This window comes from Triticum urartu, chromosome 5A (assembly GCF_056163025.1).
Source record: "Triticum urartu cultivar PI428250 chromosome 5A, HENAU_Tu73, whole genome shotgun sequence".
Taxonomy (NCBI): Eukaryota; Viridiplantae; Streptophyta; class Magnoliopsida; order Poales; family Poaceae; genus Triticum; species Triticum urartu.
In genome coordinates, this window is record NC_141877.1 from 129,301,184 (window position 1) to 129,316,348 (window position 15,165).

Sequence of the window (15,165 nt, forward strand, 5' to 3'; positions counted from 1 at the left end):
CAACAAGCACTATAGTTTTACGCCCTTAGCTAGGCATAAAGTAAGGATCTAAGTTTTGTCATCTTTGGTTCGAGATCCATAAGATGACCCCATGATTGATTCATAAGGTGGCTTAATCATAGTTCTAGGAAAGTGTTCTATACTCTTACTCAAAGGAAATTAGAACTTAATATTGCCTTCTTTCATATCAATCACGACATCGATAGTGCGTAAAAACGGTGTACCAAGAATAATTGGACAAGACAGATTGCAATAAATATCAAGAACAATAAAATCTATGGGCACATAATTCCTATTTGCAAGAATAAGAACATCATTAATTCTTCCCATAGGCTTTTTAATAGTACAATCTGCCAAGTGCAAATTTAAAGAGCATGATTCAAGATCGGTAAGACCAAGCACATCACATAAAGATTTCGGAATTGTAGAAATACTAGCACCCAAGTCACACAAAGAAAAACACTCATAATTTTTAATCTTGACTTTGATAGTAGGTTCCCATTCATCATGCAATTTTCTAGGAATTGAAACTTCTAATTCCAATTTTTCTTCAAGAGCTTTCATCATAGGATCGACGATATGTTTAGTAAAAGCTTTATTTTGTTCATAAGCATGGGGTGAATTTATCATGGATTGCAACAAAGAAATACAATCAATCAAAGAGCAACTATCATAATTAAAGTCTCTGTAGTCCAAAAGAGTGTGCACATCACTAGCTAAAGTTTTGACCTCTTCAAACCCACTTTCATCAATTTTTTCAACAAGATTTTCACCCTCCGAACTATTGGGACGCCTTCTACCTAAAGTTGACTCTTCTCCAGTCCCTTTTTCATAAATATTAACTTTACTAAACAAGGAATCAATAGAAGAAACACCAATAATTTTAAGATCTTCATCACTTTTGTGAAAGAAATCACTAGTAAACGCTTTTTCTAAGAATTCTCTTTTAGCTCTAAGCATAGCGGTTCTTTTCTTACTTCCATCCATAGAAACATAAAGAGCTTTAATTGATTCATAAATCTTAGGCACAAAAAATTTTATCTTAAGATTTTCCACATCATGAGCAATTCTATCAACATTTCTAGACAAATCATCAATCTTACTCAACTTTTTTCTATCGAAGTGTTGAAAACTTTTTACGTGTTGATAAATTCTTTAATATTATTCTTAAGATCAGAGGTGTTCCTATTCTTATTATAATATTGATTTCCATAGGAATTACCGTAATTATTAGAGGAATTACTAGGAAAAGGCTTAGGATTAAAATTACCTCTATAAGCATTGTTGTTGAAATTATTTTGAGAGATAAAATTCACATCTATGGCATCACTATCTTGCTCAATCAAAGTAGACAAAGTCATATCATTAAGATCAATAGGAGAAATTCTACAAACAACCAATTTCACAAGAGCATCAACTTTTTCACTCAAAGAAGAAATTTCTTCAACCGAATTAACTTTTTTTACTAGTAGGAGCCCTTTCGGTATGCCATTGTGAATAATTTGCCATGATATTGTCATGGCTTCACCCAAATTAATTTCCATAAAAGTACCACCCGCGGTGGAATCTAAAAGATTACGAGAAACGAAATTCAACCCCACATAAAAGTTTTGTATGATCATCCAAAGATTTAACCCATGAGTTGGGCAATTCCTTAGCATCATTTTCATCCTTTCCCAAGATTGTGCAACATGCTCATGTTCAAGTTGCTTGAAATTCATGATCTGGGTTCTAAGGGAAATAATTTTTGCGGGAGGAAAATACTTAGTGATAAAAGCATCTTTGCACTTATTCCAAGAATCGATACTATTGCGAGGCAAAGAAGAGAACCAAATTTTTGCAGAATCACGCAAAGAAAACAGAAATAATTTCATCTTGACCACATCATTGTCCACATCTTTCTTATTTTGCATATCACATAATTCCACGAAGGTATTAATATGGGACGCGACATCCTCATTAGGAGTACCGGAAAATTGGTCTTTCATAACAAGATTCAGCAAAGCAGTATTAATATCACAAGTCTCCGCACTAGTGGCGGGAGGAGCAAGCGGAGTGCTGATAAAATCATTGTTGTTGGTATTTGAGAAATCACATAACTTGGTGTTCTCTTGTGTCATGATGACCACACAACAAGATTGCACTCAAAAACAGATCCGGCAAGAAAATGGCGAACGAGAAAGAGAGGCGAATAAAACCGCAAATTTTTGTGAAGTGGGGAAGAGGAAAACGAGAGCCAAATGGCAAATAATGTAAATTGCGAGGAGATGAGATTTGTTATTAGGAACCTGGTTATGAAGAAGATCCTCCCCGGCAACGGCGCCAGAAATTCCTTTTGATTGCTCTCTGAATATAGCGCCAGAAAAGCTCCTGTCTGCTAGGACTACGTCGGTATTTCCCCAAAGAGGAAGGGATGATGCAACACAGCGACGGTAGGTATTTCCCTCAGTGAAGAAACCAAGGTTATCGAACCAGTAGGAGAACCAAGCAACGCAATGTAAACAACACCTGCGCACAAATAACAAGACCTCACAACCCCACGTGTAAAAGGGGTTGTCAATCCCTTTCGGGTAACGATGCCAGAAAATTGTAGTAGATTGAAATAATAGATCGCAAATAAAATGAAGTGCAACAAACTTTTTTTGTATTTTTGGTTTAATAGACCTTAATAAAAATGCAAAGGAAAAGTAGATCGCAAGCAAATATATGAGGAAGAAGACCCGGGGGCCGTAGGTTTCACTAGTGGCTTCTCTCGAGAAAGATAGCAAACGGTGGATAAACAAATTACTATTGGGCAATTGATAGAACCTCAAATAATTATGATGATATCCAGGCAATGATCATTACACAGGCATCAGGTCCAAGATTAATATACCGACTCCTGCCTGCATCTACTACTATTACTCCGCACATCGACCGCTATCCAGCATGCATCTAGTGTATTAAGTTCATGGAAAAACGGAGTAATGCAATAAGAACGATGACATGATGTATAAAAGATTCCTTTATCTATTGCGTAGATATAGATCCCATCTTTTTATCCTTAGTAGCAATGATACATACGTGTCGGTTCCCTTTCTGTTACTGGGATCAAGCACCGCAAGATCGAACCCACTACCGGGCATCTCATCCCATTGCAAGATAAATAGATCAAGTTGGCCAAACAAACCCAAATATCGGAGAAGAAATACGGGATATAAGAGGTCATGCATATAAGATATCAAAGAAACTCAAATAACTTTCATGGATATAAAATGATATGACTGATCATAAACTCAAAGTTCATCAGATCCCAACAAACACACCGCAAAAAGAGTTACATCATATGGATCTCCATGATACCATTGTATTCAGAATCAAGAGAGAGAGAGATGAAGCCATCTAGCTACTAACTACGGACCCGAAGGTCTACAAGGAACTACTCACGCATCATCGGAGAGGCACCAATGGAGGTGGTGACCCCATCTGAGATGGCGTCTAGATTGGATCTGGTGGTTCTGGACTCTGTGGCGGCTGGATGAATATTTTGACAACTCCCCTAGGGTTTTGGGAATATTTGGGTATTTATAGAGCAAAAAGGCGGTCTGGGGGGCACCCGAGGTGGGCACAACCCACCAGGGCGTGCCTGGGCCTCCTAGCGTGCCCTGGTGGGTTGTCCCCTTCTCGGGAGTCCCCCCAGGTGCTACCAGGGCCCAACATGTTCCTTATGGTCCATAAAAATCTCCGTAAAGTTTCATGGCATTTGGAGTCCGTCTGATTTTGATTTTCTGCGATATAAAAAACACGGAAAAAACAAGAACTGCCACTTGGCACTATGTCAGTAGGTTAGTACCAAAAATTGATATAAAATGATTATAAAACATCCAAGATTGATAATATAATAGCATGGAACAATAAAAAATTATAGATACGTTGGAGATGTATCACTCCTGCGGCTGACTGGCGGAGCCAGCGCCGTCGATCCCCCTCGCAGCGCCGCCCGGACGGCGGCCGTTCCCCTCGCTTGCCTCCTTGTCCTCAACAACAACAACTAGCTCATGCCGCCCCCACCCGCCAGTACCAGCCCCCCCCAAGGTGAACCCAATTTCCCTCCCAACTCCAATGGGGCTGGCCAGGGAAGGCAGGGAGCCAAGAAGAAGAAGAAGAAGCGGGGCCTGGGGCACAACAATGGCGCGGCGCCAGCCTCGGGTATGGCTCGCGACCTGCAGGCCGCCGCCCTCGGTTTGGTTCAAGCTGGGAACCACCCCACCGACCTTCAAAAATGCTTCGACTGAGGACTTGCCAGCCACTCTCAGATCGCATGTACCTGCCCATAGTGCTGCTACCTCTGCTCGGATCCGGGACATCCCGCATTCCTATGCCCGGACCGCCCTGTGTCGGAGGAGTTGATGATGTACGGGCATGGGATCGAGGGCCTCGGCTACTTCCTAACTTTGCTGGCCCATATAGCAATGGAAGTTCTAACTAACTGATTCTTGAAAAGAAAATATTAACTTCCCCGATCGGTTCTAAAATCATGTGATTGTTCCTTGAGCTTCTCTCCTATTCACGCTCCGGTGTACACGCAACACACCGAGTGTTCAGGCCGTACGCCACCAATAATCAACACCGTGAGCATGCCAACCTTTGATGTTGGGCAATATTGCATCTCTGGAAACCGGTGAGCGCACCAGGCGTTCCGTTTTTATTCCGCTTTTACTTGTATGATTATATTATATGGTATTCTTTATCTTCCAATTTTCTTCTCTTATGAAATTTAGATCTTGTTTCTGTGAGAAAATCTTGTTTTGTGTGAGGTTTTAAGTTCAGTAATGGTAAAATGGATAGTATGCTATTTTTTGTTCCTGCTTAATTTATCTACAACTTTTTTCATTTGTAAAGCTTGACATCACTAGGTTTTGATCCTGTGCGCCGCGACAAGATGGAGGGAAAAACAAAAGAACTTAATGTTTATTTGCTAATTAATATCATTGCATGCAATGAACTTACCAATGCATGCTATGCTAGGTAGTTTCAAGTCATTAAAAAGATACACGCCACACATCTCTTATTGGTTTATTCCCTTATTCATGTCAAGAAACAAGAAACTAGGTGGGAGTTAATGCACTATGCCCAAGCGTTTTAAGATTATTTGATTTTTTATAATGTGTCTAATGCACCGGTATAGAGGGAGTACAATCTGTTTATCAGTTTGAAATGATAATATAATGCTCTTTGGCCTGCCCCCTCTTTATTACTATGGTACTCCCTCGGTTTCCTAAAAGAAGGCATATAACTTTTGTCTCAAAGTGAAATAGTGAAAAGTTTGATCAAATTTGTATAAAAAAAGTATCAACAACGACAATAAGGCAAGGTCATATACATTAAACTATTATATGGTGTATAAGTTTTGAAAATTTCAATCCTAGGCCTGGGATGTGATATTAGCCGTTGATTTATATTGATCCAATGGTTTAGGTGGTTGGAATTCACATGTACAATAACCTAATTGTTTGCAACTGTGTCTACATTCTTCTCAAACTAGTAACACGTCAGTGTGATCAATTCACACGACAAGCTCGGAACAACACCTCCAGATAAGCCACATGGACTCGTGGGTATTCCCCACATCATATTAATCATAATATATTGACTAAAAAAGAGATATCACCTGAAACAATATCTTGCCCATATTTTGTTTCTACGAAGTAGTGCCATGCTATTAGATTTTCAACTTATGTACTTTGCACGTTCCAGAGTACTAATATATTAATTTGTCCAAACCTTACAAGACCGTCCTTGAAAAAAATAGAAAATACCACATATGTCCTTGGGTATATCAAGGCCAACTTCTTCTGCACTTGCCGTCGGAATGCTATGAGTAAAGCTCGATGTCGCCCATGGATCTCGTGAACACCCTCAGAACCAGGGTAAAGTTGACACATCGACCGAAAAGTGGCTAGTTGGAGCCAAAAGATGCTGCCGACAACAAACCGAGGATCAGATTGTCATCCCAGAAAAGAAAACAACAAGGAGGGTAGAACCAGGGAGGCCTAACCTCACTGGCTTCCTCATGGAACCGAAATTAATCGTGTTGCGGCGAACCAGAAGACCAAAACATGAATTGTCGCCGTCTTTCCAGGTCGGGCAGTGATAGCAGATCGGCAAGGATCAGTGCTTCGGACGTCGCGGTTAATGGTACTGTGGTGGAGCAGCCTAGGAGGCCGGTGTCTCCCATCGTTTCTGACTTAGTCGGGCATTTGGCAGGTGGCCACAACTCGGACGGAGTCGCTCTGGAGGACGTCATCGCTTTTGGAGGTATTCCAGACCCTATGTCCGGTGACAGACGGTTCAGTCACCGGATCCAGGGTCAGCCGGGCGCGGATGACATACAGATGGGGCGAGCCATGAGGGCCACCAAGCTTCGAGACATCGAAGTTCATACAGGTATGTCAGTTAATACAAGTTGTTCAATTCTGTACTTTTCTGAGCATGATATTATTGATTAGGCCAACAACTTAGGGATCTCTCTTGGTAGTAATGACAAAGAAACCGCAAAATCAATTAATGATCTACTAGACTTAGAGTCGAATAGAGTTGTGGATTTAATACGACATGTAGTAGCGGTAAAACCCATGAATGAAGCATATATCAATGATCTTGGAGTAACTATGCTTCAGAGTCTCTGTGAGGATTTTGTCCCCATGGAGGGCTTAGAGGCGGAGGAGGAGGATATGGTTCCAGAGGGGTATGTGGCCCCTTTGCAGCCAGAGGCCACTCCTGACACCGATGCTCCACATGTTGAGGAGATGAAGGATAAACCAAAAAAAACTAGAAGAGGAAGGTTTATCCTACATCGGCGGTATGTCGGAGTGCGAGAGTTAAAAAAAAGAAAAAATTCCATGATGAAATATGAAAGGGATATTCTGGAATAGCAGAGGTCTAGCAGACTTGGCTAAAAGGAGATTCCTTATTGATACATCAGTAGAACAAAAATTAGATTTTATGGCTTTATTGGAGAAGGGTAGAGATAATTTCACCTCCTAGTTTCTCAACACCATTTTAGGAGGGGTTGATTTTGACTGGCACTGTTTACCTCCAAGGGGGAGATCCGGAGGGATACTACTTGGGGTGAGGTGCGAAACTTTAGAGGTGCTGAATGTGGTCCATGGTGATTTTGCTGTCAAATTTCGTGTAAGGTCGAAATTTGATGGCTTCCGATGGGCTTTGGTGGCTGTATACGGTGCGGCACAACCAGAGCTTAAACCGGAATTCCTCGCAGATCTGGTGAGAATTTGTGGTGATGAAAGGTTGCCCATTCTGGTGGGGGGGAGAGATTTCAATATCATTAGAAGACAAGAGGAAAAAAATAATGACAACTTTGATGGAAGATGGTCATTCATGTTTAATATGATAATTGAAAGTCTCGATTTGAGGGAGATTGACCTCACTGGTAGGCAATTCACGTGGGCCAATTCTTTGCCAATTCCTACTTACGAGAAATTGGATAGGGTTCTCACTAGTGTTGAGTGGGAACAAAAATTTCTGTTGGTTACGGTTCAGGCCCTACAGAGGGCCATCTCTCATCATACCCCACTTCTGGATGATTCTGGGGAAGCGGCCCACGTGGGAAACAAAAATACTTTCTCTTTCGAACTAGGATGGTTTGAGAGGGAGGGCTTCATGGAACTCATTGCGGTCGAATGGGCCAGAGACATGGGTGGGTCTTCTAGTGTGGAGAGATGGCAAAACAAAATTAGACAACTGCGCCAGTTTTTGAGAGGCTGGGCCAAACACCAAAGTGGTATCTATAAAGTGGAAAAGGAAAGATTGACATGAATTATTAATGAACTTGATGTGAAAGCGGAATCCATACTTCTTAATACTTTTGACAGAGATATTAAGAATGAGGCTGAGAAGAAGTTGCAAGCCCTTATGAGAGAGGAGGAGATGAAATGGGCGCTTAGAGCAAAGGTTTCTAAGATTGTCCAAGGGGATGATAATACACAATTCTTCCACATGATTGCTAATGGGAAACATAAAAAGAAAAAGATAATACAACTAGAAGAAGATGAGGGTACAATTGTAGTACACGAGAACCTAAAACTATACTTTTCTGAATATTATAAGAAACTTTTTGGAGCACCCGAAGAAAGTTTTGTTTCTCTTGATGAGAATGTGAACGGGGACATACTACAACTCAATTTAGAAGAGAATGAGGTGTTGTCTTCCCCTTTAACTAAGAAAGAGGTGTTCGATGCTATAATGCAAATGAAGCATAATAAAGGGCCCGGGCCAGGTGGGTTCCTGGCAAAATTTTATCAAAAATGCTGGCATGTCATAAAGAGTGATCTTATGCCTATGTTCCATGATTTGTTCGAAGGCCACTTAAATTTGTTTCACCTCAATTTTGGAACAATAAAGTTGTTGCCAAAGAAGGTGGAAGCTGTTCGCATTGAGCAGTTTAGACCGATATGTCTTCTCAGTGTAAGCTTTAAGATCTTTAAAAGGTTGGCATGAATAGGTTGACAGAGATAGCACATTCGGTCTTGCAACCCACTCAAACTGTGTTCATGCCAGGACGACAAATCCTAGAAGGAGTGGTAGTCCTACATGAAACATTGCACGAAATCCATTCGAAGAAACTAGATTGGGTTGTCTTCAAAGTGGATTTTGAAAAAGCGTATGATAAGGTCAAATGGCCTTTCCTTCAGCAAGCCTTATGTATGAAGGGGTTCAAACAAGCCTGGAGATATCAGGTGGATTCATTCATACAGAAAGGCAGTGTCGGGATAAAGGTTAATGATGATACAAGTCATTATTTCCAGACACGTAAGGGGTTACGACAGGGAGACTCCATGTCTCCTGTGCTGTTCAACATTGTAGTGGATATGCTGGCAGTACTTATTAGTTGGGCTAAAGAGAGTGGAAAAGTAGGAGGTCTTGTTCCCCATCTCGTAGAGGGGGGCGTCTCCGTCCTACAATACACAGATGATACTGTTATTTTCATGGAACATGATCTTGCAAAAGCTAGGAATATGAAGCTTATTTTATGCCTTTTTGAGCAACTGTCTGGGCTCAAAATCGACTTCAATAAAAGTGAACCGTTCTGCTTTGGAAGAGCTAAAGAAGAACAAGAAAATTACAGAAACTTGTTCGGTTGTGAAATGGGATCCTTACCTTTTAGTTATCTCGGGATCCCAATCCATCATAGACGGTTAACAAATGAAGAATGGAAATGTATAGAAGATAGATTCGACAAAAGATTAAGCTGCTGGAAGGGCAAGCTAATGTCATACGGAGGACGGCTGGTGTTGATTAACTCGGTTTTGACGAGTTTACCGATGTTCCTCCTATATTTCTTTGAAGTACCGGTAGGGGTACGGAAAAGATTAGACTTTTACAGATCCCGATTCTTCTGGCAAAGCGATGAGGCCAAGAAGAAATATAGACTGGCTAGATGGGATATCATGTGTAGACCAAACGACCAGGGTGGGTTAGGGATCGAGAATTTAGAGGTAAAGAATAGATGTTTGCTTAGCAAATGGCTATACAAACTATCTACGGAGACCGAAGGCGTGTGGGTACAAATATTGCGGAATAAATACCTACATACTAAGACTTTGGCCCAGGTGAATGCAAGGCCAACGAACTCACCGTTTTGGAAAGGGTTAATGAAGACAAAAATAACTTTCTTCCAGTGGGTGAAGTTCCTAATTGGTAGTGGTACCTCTACTAGATTCTGGGAGGACACATGGCTAGGGGAGACGCCTCTGTCTTTACAATACCCTTCCGTATATACTATTGTGCAATGTAAGGAGGATTATGTCGCCACAGTATTAAACTCAGTACGACTTAACATCCAATTTAGGAGATCTCTTTTAGGGGAACATTGGAATGCTTGGTTACACCTGGTCCGTAGGTTGATGGATGTTCAACTTTTAGACCAGGCAGATAAAATTAGTTGGAAGTTAACCACAAATGGATTATTCTCTGTGAAATCCATGTACCTGGACTTAATTGACTCCGGGCCATTGTCGAGTTCTTTGCACATATGGAATATTAAAGTTCCACTCCGCATCAAGATCTTTATGTGGTTCGTCCACGAAGGAGTCATCTTGACCAAAGATAATTTGATGAAAAGGAATTGGGTTGGTAACCCCAGGTGCTGTTTTTGTGATCAAAACGAAACGATTAAACACCTCTTTCTCGAGTGTCCACTTGCAAAATTGTTATGGCGATCTATTCATATAGCTTTTAACATCCAACCTCCAATGAGCATAAACACGTTATTTGAGACGTGGCTTAATGGAGTAGACATACACATCGCTAAATATATTTGGATAGGGATATGTGCTTTATTATGGGCTATATGAAACACTAGAAATGATATGATTTTTAATGGTACAACATTCACCAATTTTTTATAGGTTATCTACAAAGTTACTGCCTGGATCCGTATGTGGTCGTTACTCACTCATGCGGATTACAGGGGGCCTATGGTTATTGGGTGCAACCGTTGGGAGACGGTAGCACGGGCTATCTTCAGCCGATTTGGATGGCGAGTTAATAATAGGCTAGGTGTGTAGGCATCATAGCATATTCTTTATCGCCAGATGTGGTGCTTTATTGCCGGTTGTAGCGCTTTACATATTTATTTTCTTCCCTTTTCTTGGATTTTGAGCTTCCTTGAATGTTAAGACTCTGTTACGATTTCTAATAACATGGCTGCATACATCGACTGATGTAGAGCCCGGAGGTATTCCTCCTTTTAAAAAAAAAGTAGCACCATCATCGAGTAGATCATGCCTAATTTTTGTTTAGGTGGTCTTCAAATCAGCATCATCGGAACGAGGAGTACTTATTCCATCGTTTGTAATAGGCCCGACTGATCTAATCTACTCTCTCAGATCAGATCTAGGAAGGCAAGGGAAGGAGTTGGTGGGCGTTCGAGAGAGAGGGGATAGAGATAACCAGGAGAAGATCAACTTCTGTGTCCTGTGGTTCAGCAATAACATTTGATGAAAATGAGCTGGCAACTTGGGTGTTAAATAAACGCTCTAGTGATGGAGTCGCGCTCTGGCGATGGCGATGGCGACTCGCACGCCCCCCTCCCGCGGCGTGCGTCGCGCCCGCCGCCCTCTCTAGCCTCTGTGCCGCGCCGGAGTCCATGGCCCTCTCTAGCCTCTGTGCCGCGCCGGAGTCCATGGCCCTCTCTAGCCTCTGTGCCGCGCCGGAGTCCATGGCCCTCCCCCGCCGCCTGCGCCGCCCGCTTCAGCCTCGTCCGCGCTCCCTTCGCCCGCCCCTACTGCTGCGGCTCGTGTTCGGTGGGCCGACCTTGCCGAGGATGATTCGCCGCCTTCCCCCGCCGTGCACCCCTCCCCTCCTCCCTCCGCTCCTAGTCGCACTGTGCTGCCCGGCAGGGCCAGTGGCTCAGCCCCCCGTGTGCGGGGTTCTGCCGCCGGCTCGCGGCTGCCGCGGTCGACGCCGCCGCCTTTGAGCTCCGCTCAGGCCGCGGGGATGCAAGGTTCGGCCTTGCGCAGTGGTGGTTCTCGCCGCCGCCGCCACAATCGGGCGTGGGGCGTGGTCGGCCGCTCCGACCTAGGCCGTGCCCATGCGTCGTGGCACCGCTCGATGGCTGGCCAACACCCTGCAACGGCTCCGACCTCGCCGATGGCTCGCCATGGCCCCATCTCCTCGATCCCGATTGCGCGGTCATCTCCCTTTCGCCCGTTCATCACTGCTTTCAGATCCTCCTCCCTCCGTTTTCATGCTTCCCATCCCCTTCGGCGACCCTGGCTCGCCATCTCCAGCGGCGACGGCGAATCGTGCCCGTCGTGGGGAAACCCTATGGGTTTCGATCCCGCACTGCCCCCTAGGTCGCGCTACGCTGGAGCATGGCATCCTGAGCTGACGCCCGGCCCAACAGCCGCTAGCGCTGGCTAGGCCCATTTCACCTAGGCTGGACCGGCCTGCAGTAGCGGGGCCGCTCCCGTGCCCTAGGCCCACCGCGCCGGTGGCCTCGATTTGGCCCCAACACGGCCTCCCGTGCGCCCCGTCTCCCCTCCCCGCAGCCACTCTTGCACCGTCCCGCCCCTCCCCTGCTCTCCAGCCCGGCTCGTCGCTCCCCTCTCCCGCCCTGCCAGTCGATGCTACTGCCCCTCCCCCTCCTCCCTCGCTGCGGCCGGCCATGCCCCGCGAATGGGAAGATGGCGAGGCTCCGCACAAGCGACGCGCCGAGGACCACCGCGACCTCCCCTGCCTCTCCCAACGCGCTCCGTCGCGAGCTCCGCAATGGCCGCCATGACGACCGGCGCTCCTCGGACTGCCATGAGCGCAGGGGTCAGTCCCGCTCCCCCCGCCCGACGGTGTCTGGGGACTGGCGCCCCCGACGCCGCTCGCCATCCCCTGCTCCTCGCTGCAACTGAAGCCCTTCCACGACCCACCCAGCATGCCCCCCGTCTCCCCGCACCCAAGCCCAGCCGGCTGCACCATTGTCCCTAAAGTATGTCCCGCCCCACGCCGCTGGGCCTTCGGCTCCGACCTCTGATGCCAGCCCGGGTGGCGGCCCGTCCCGCAGACGCTAAGGCCCCGCCAAGAAGAAGAAGTGTCGCGGCCAGGGCCGGGGCAACCAGGCCACGCTTCCCCTTTCGGCCCTGGGTGCCTCCACCGCCCGGGCCCCGTCTCCAACCTTCCCCGCCCCCGTGCTTCAATTACGGGGTGGTGGGACACTCGCAAGTCAAATGCGTCAACCCCTAGTGCCGCTACATATGCAAGGATCCTGGACACCCCGCCCTTCTGTGTTCGGATAGACCGGTGACTTCGGAGCTCATGATATACGACCACAACATCGAAGGTCTAGGCTTCTTCCACCTCGAGGTCCCCGACATCCCTCCCCACCCCCTCACTATAGGCGATTGTCACTGTGGTCGACGAGGTGGCCTCTCCGGAGATGATTGAGGCCGAGCTCAACCACCTCTACCGCCGTCAGTGGGACTGAGTGGTCACTCCTACCGCTGGGCACATCTTCATTGTAGTCTTCCCCGACGCTATCAGCCACGGCTATGCCACCCATAGTGGCCAGATCACCCTCGCCCTCAAACAGCTCGTCGTCAACATCACCGAGCCGATCCTCGACGTGAAGGCGGTGGCCATCCTAGACACCACCTGGATCCTCATGGCCAGTCTTCCCGACATCGCCCGATCGGAGCCCGTCATCTGCCAGATGTCCCGGATCCTGGGCAAGGTGGTGGTGGTTGACGAGCTCTCCCTCCACAAAGAGGAGGAGGTCCGGGTCAAGGTCAAGTGTGTAACGCCCTCGATGCGGCTATATCTCCTACGTGTCAAAGCACGACTTAGAGGCATAACCGCATTGAAAGCAATGTCGCAAGTAAGGTAATGTTCACAACAACCCATGTAAATAGATAATAAGGGGAAAGGTACATAGTTGGCTTACACTCGCCACGTCACACAAAGTACATAAATAGCATTACATCAACCAATCACTCATGGTCCGACTACGGTACCAAAATAAAAGATCAACCCCAACATGCGACATGGTCCCGATCACCCCAACTGGGCACCACTACTGATCATCAGGGAAAGACACATAGTAACGCCGTGAGTCTTCGTCGAACTCCCACTTGAGCTCAAGCGCATCATCTGGAACGGAGTCATCGGGCCCTGAATCTGGTTTGGAAGTAATCTGTGAGCCAAGGGGACTCAGCAATCTCGCACCCTCGCGATCAAGACTATTTAAGCTTATAGGTAAGGCAAGGTAATATGTGGAGTTGCAGCAAGCGACTAGCATATGTGGTGGCTAAACTGTTCGCAAAAGAGAGCGAGAAGAGAAGGCAAAGCACGAACAAAGAACTAGAGAATAACCTACGGCAAACATTACTCCAACACCGTGTTCACTTCCCGGACTCCGCTGAGAAGAGACCATCACGGTTAGACACGCAGTTCATTCATTTTAATTAAGTTAAGGTTCAAGTTATCTACAACCGGACATTAACAAATTCCCATCTGCCCATAACCGCGGGCACGGTTTCAAAAGTTCAAATCCCTATAGGGGAGTCCCAACTTAGCCCATCACAATCTCTCACGGTTAACGAAGGATAAACCTTCTCCCGAGACATTCCGACCAGACTCGGTATCCCGTTTCTACAAGATAACTACGACAAAGACAAAACAAGTCCAGCAACACCGCCCGAATGTGCCGACAAATCCCGATAGGAGATGAACATATCTCGTTCTCAGGGCACACTTAGATGAGACTAGCTACGAGTAAAACCAAACCTCAAGTTGCCCCGAGGTGGCCCCGCAGGCAGCTCAGTCGGACCAACACTCAGAGGAGCACTGGCCCAGGGGGGTTTAAATAAGATGACCCTTGGGCTCCGGAAACCCAAGGGAAAAAGAGGCTAGGTGGCAAATGGTAAAACCAAGGTTGGGCATTGCTGGAGGAGTTTTATTCAAGGCGAAATGTCAAGGGGTTCCCATTATCACCCAATCGCGTAAGGAACGCAAAATCCGGGAACATAACACCGATATGACGGAAACTAGGGCGATAAGAGTGGAACAAAACACTAGGAAAAAGCCCGAGCCTTCCACCCTTTACCAAGTATATAGATGCATTAAGATAACAAGATAATATAATGATATCCCAACAATAAACAATGTTCCAACAAGGAACGATCTCCAATCTTCACCTGCAACTAGCAACGCTATAAGAGGGGCTGAGCAAAGCATTAACATAGCCAATCAACGGTTTGCTAGTAAATGGTGGGTTAGAGGTTTGACATGGCAATTTGGTAGGCATGAAAAGCAAGTGGTAGGCATCGTAGCATAGGCATAGAAAAAGAGCGAGCATCTAGCAAGCAAAGATAGAAGTGATTTCGAGGGTATGATCATCTTGCCTGCAAAGTTGTCAGAGTTTACTGAATCCTTGAAAGAAAACTCAACGGGCTCCTCATTAGCGAACTCGTCTCCCGGCTCTACCCAAACAAGACAAACAAGCAAAAGGATCACAATCAACCACGTGCAAAGCTCAAACAACATGATGCAAACATGGTATGCTATGCGGGACGCGATATGTGATGCATATGCAAGATTTGACAAGGAATGAATGAACCTGGCCTCAACTTAGAAATCCAAGAGTGGCACTGGAAAGGTGAGGTGATTTCGGTT